The 4,714-nt window shown below is 48.0% G+C and overlaps 1 pseudogene; it reads right to left on the bottom strand.

Moving 5' to 3' along the window:
* Positions 1-303: 303 nt before the first annotated feature.
* LOC704811 (large ribosomal subunit protein eL19 pseudogene) lies at positions 304-934 on the bottom strand (annotated as a pseudogene).
* Between the last annotated feature and the right edge of the window lie 3,780 nt (positions 935-4,714).

Raw genomic sequence — 4,714 nt, forward strand, 5'->3', positions numbered from 1 at the left:
CTGCCTTCTAGAGAGCCTTCAGAATGTTACCCAGGCCTTTCTCAATTACTCAGTTACTGAGCCCACCCAAAGGCAGTAGGGCCGAGAGGTGGATCCAATGACCCCAGGCCCTGCCTAGTCCCTCAAATAATGTCTGCTGAAGACACACAGCCCCCAGAGGCTAATTGAAACTCCCATGGCCTCCCTGAATTGGGGAAGAGTAGGAAATTATATGCCATTTATTTATTTTTTAAGGCTTGTTTTATTTTAATGGCTGATCTATGTAATCACAGAGGCCAGTATGTACAGACAAAGGGGGAGCTTTTATTTCTTGGTCTCTTCCTCCTTAAACCAAAGTCTTGATGATCTACTCCTTCTTGGCCTGGAGGCGCTCTTCACGGTGCCTGCGTGCTTCCTCGATCTTAGACCTGCCGGCCTCAGCCTGGTCAGCCAGGAGCTTCTTGCAGGCTTTGTCTGCCTTCAGGTTGTGAATATGTTCCATGAGAATCCACTTGTTTTTTGAACACATTCCCCTTCACCTTCAGGTACAGGCTGTGATACATGTGGCGATCAACCTTCTTAGATTCATGGTATCTTCTGTGACACATGTGGTGATCAATCTTCTGAGATTCACGGTATCTTCTGAGCAGCTGGCACAGAATCCTCATTCTCCTCATCCACATGACCTTCTCTGGCATTTGGGCATTGGCTGTACCCTTTCACATACCTATGCCCATGTGCCTGCCCTTCTGGCAGGCCAAGGTGTTTATCCAGCATTGAGCCAGGAATGGACAGTCACAGGCTTGCGGATGATCGGCCCATCTTTGATCAGCTTCCGGATCCGCTGATGGGAGTTGGCATTGGCGATTTCACTGGTCTCCTTGGGGTCCAACCAGACCTTCTTTTTGCCACAGCGGAGGACACTAGAGGCAAGCCTCTTCTGAAGCCTGAGCATACTCAGCAGTGAAAAGAAAGAACCAAGACGAAAGCAAGGGACAAGATGCCTGGGCAGGGGGGACCCTTGGCCACTGCTTTTCTCATGGAAAGGGGTCACCAAAACTAGGACCCTTCCTCAGAGATGTGCCCAACACTTGAGATGGACAGCCCAGCAATGCCCCAGAATGTTCTGTTGCCCCCACACTCAGTGGGCCCAGACCACTGCCTTCATCTGTAGTTCCCAAGCCGGCCTCTTCCCTGATACCACCTGCCATTTCACATGATCTACCCTTCCCATCCCCTCCAACCTGGCACTTCTGTTCTGCTCACACTGTGACTATGAGAAACAACAGCCAGTGGAAGAGACAGCCCTGATGATGAACTCAGCTCGCTTTAGTTTTACACGCGGTTGTCAGTCAGAAAGCCGTATGTCTGGGTCTGCACACACTTTTGCTATCAATCAGTAAAGTAGCCAGGGATTGTGGATGTTTGCATGGGGGGCTGAGGAGCTGGTTGTTCTGTGTCTACCCAGCCTGTTTCCTGTAGGGAGCACTTCTGACTTCTCTTTGGGCCTCCACCCCTTCCTCTCTCTCTCTCTCTGGCCACAACTTATGCAGTGGAACTCCTGACCCAAGCAAAGCCATCCAGCACCTTCCCTTCCCTGTCCTGAGGTGTCCTTAGTGGTGGTGGTGGGATTGGATCAAGGCTGGTTCAATCAAAATGAATCTCAGTAATTTCACTGGGTATTCTGGGACAAAGACACTCTCTTTTGCTGGACTTGGGGCTGTCAGGACACAGTGATGGAGAATGAAGCCCCTTAAAGGAAGTGAGGCCAAAGGATGAGCCCTGTGACATCATCCGAACCCTGAATCAAGCTCAGACTAAGCCAAATGTAACCTCTGGACTTCCAGCTTAAAAATAAGCATAAATTATCTTTGGGCTTAAGATACTTTGGTTTTTCTATCACTCATACCTTCAAAAAGAGTCCCAACCAGTGGATCTTGCAGTAGGCAGTTCCCTGGCTTTCTGGAGGATTTCTGAGATGACAGATGCTTCTCAGTGATCAGCTTTGCTGGTGGCAAGTGGAGCCATCTGTGCAGTAGCTGGGTGTTGCGAACCCTGCCTCTGTCCAGCTTTCTAGACTTACTCTCACCCTCTGATCAAGTCAGAAGCCTGGGGAGGAGAGGGGGCATCCTAGATTCCTCTGTTCCTTTGCTCCCTGAATCCAGTCAATCATCACATCTGATTAATTACACCTCCAGACAGCTCTCAACTGCATACACTACTCTCTCTTCTCTGACACCACCCTCATCGGAGCTCCTACCACCTTTTGTGAGGGCTCCTAAAATAGACTCCTAACCAGTCTCTCCATTCTACACTTACTCCCCAGTCCTTTCTCCACCTAACATCTAAAGTGGAATTGCAAAATAGAAATCAGATCATCATGTCAGTCCCTTCCCTGTTTCAGCCACTTAAATCATTTGTGTGTTTGTCTTATATACAATACTGTAGCCATAACAGCCACCACCTTTTGGTCTCTGGAATGTACCAAGCTGTTCGGTACGTACCAAGACTGTATTCATTTCCTATCTTACAGTTCTCTAGGTCGGAAGCCCACATGGGTCTCACAGGGCTAAAGCCTTGGAGTCTGCTGGAATGCATTCCTTTCTGGAGGCTGTGGGAGAGAATGTGTTTCCTTGCCTTCCAAACTCCTAGAAGCTGCCCGCATTCCAGTGTACAGCTCATCTTCAAATGTAGCATCTTTCTGACCCTTCTGTTGGCACACCATTCCCTGGCTGCAGCTGGGAAAGCTTCTCTCCTTTTAATGTTTCGTGTGATTAGATTGGGGCCCCCTGATAATCCAGGCTATCAACCCATCTTGAGGGCCACAACCTTAATCTGCAAAGTTTCTTTTGCTATGTTAGGTAAGATATTCACAGGCTCCAGGGATTCAGGTGTGAACATCTGTGGATGGGGGGCGGGGGCATTTTTCTGCAGACCACAGGCCTTTTGCACATGTTGTTTGCTTTACGTAAAGTGCTCTTCCACTCACTTCTCATCAGCCCAACTCCTCTAGGCCAAACTTTGGGTCCTCAGAGAGACCTCAGTAAAAATCTACTTTAAATTAGACTCTCTGGTTACTATGGCCCCTATTTCTTTCCCTCGTAGCACTTTCAGCAGTCTGTAATTAGATATATTTGTGTAATTGCTACTTGATCATTTTTCCCATTGGAGTGAAAACTCTGTAAGAACAGGAACTGTGCTGATTTTTCTATTTGCCCATTACATTAGCAGTCATCTGGTGGGTGCTCTGTGAATGAATGACTGGAGTGAAACTGACTTGGGACTTTAAGCTCAGCCCTGTCTCCTTCTTCCGGACCAATCCTTACCTAAGGCAAAAGAGATTTAAGGAGTTCCAACCTGGATTTCTGGGATCTGGTATCTAGCCTCCCTTGCTGCAACTCCATCCCCACCTCAGGCCCCCGTCATGATCCTGAGTACCCGCTCTGATGCTCTGGGTCCAAGGCCCTGTATTCATCATCTACCCTCTTTTCTCTTGTCCAAGGATTCCTGGATTCAAGTCTGCTACTCTTGAGCCCCTGCTGGGGAGGGAGTACCTTTCTTTTGCAGCACTTCTTGGAATTTAACACACGTTATCATCTGCCTCCCTCAGTAAGTGGTACACACCAAAAGGAGAGTGTTTGCTTTTCTCCTGTTCACTGTGGGACCGCAGGACCCCAGCCAGTATCTGCTCCCCTCTCCCAGACACCCAACACCTGCTGATGAATAAATGGATGCCTGCATTCTTCTATATCCTTTCTAGACCTTCCAGCCTTGCCTATGCATCACCACCACCCTCTGTGTGGGAGCACCTGGTCCCAACTGCTCTGCCAACTGACTACAGACCCTCCAAGGCCATGTCTACGCTTCTTGCTTCCAATATAGCCCTTGCACCTCTATGCCATGCTGCAGGAATTTTATCTTTAGTGCCAGTTCTAGGATTAATGCCAATCAGAAATAAGCACCACTTCAAAGAGAATATCGAATTTAGTCAAACAATATTTATTGAGCACCTACTCTACATAAAAATCAGAGGTGCACAAAAGTGAGCAACCACAGAAATGATCCTCAAGAATCCCACAAAATGGCAAAGCAACAAATAATTATCCTGGAGTAATCAGCATCCCAATTCCACTGCTACAGCTATGGGAGTGGGATGCAGTGGGAGGAAAAGCCAGGGGCTTCTCCAGTTGTCGCTGCCACCAGACCATTCTACTAACAGAAAAACTCATCTATAGGCTGCCCTAACCCTGGCTTAGGAGGAAGAGAGGCAGTGCAGCCTCATGGAAAACATTTGGATGAAAGCAAGAAGTGTTAATACGATTTTACTTCTTATTTAAATGTAATTAATGTCTGATTCCAGCCAGACAGAAGCTCAGACTCAAATGTTGAAAAGACTTGGGAAATCATAGGTCTTCTCCACATAACATCTCTCAGGTGAGGATGTCCCTGTCTAACTTCCTGCAGAAGGCCTACAGGAAGAATGAAGGTGGTGTCCACAGTGAGTCCGGAGCAGGGGCAGAGCTGGCCAACTAGGAGGGAGAGTTCAGTCTTCACAGGGCCGTGCCTCTCAGAGTCTCTTTCTCAGATGCCGAAGTGCTCAGTTGGGAAAACTGCAAAACAGTAGTAAAAAGATTTTCGAGTTGGAAATATGCAGCCCTGGAACTATTGATAGGAAGCAGCCAGATGGTGAAGTTCCATCATTTGCCACTGAGATGGGGAGATCCTGGGGCAGGTG

This window comes from Macaca mulatta, chromosome 9 (assembly GCF_049350105.2).
Source record: "Macaca mulatta isolate MMU2019108-1 chromosome 9, T2T-MMU8v2.0, whole genome shotgun sequence".
Lineage (NCBI taxonomy): Eukaryota > Metazoa > Chordata > Mammalia > Primates > Cercopithecidae > Macaca > Macaca mulatta.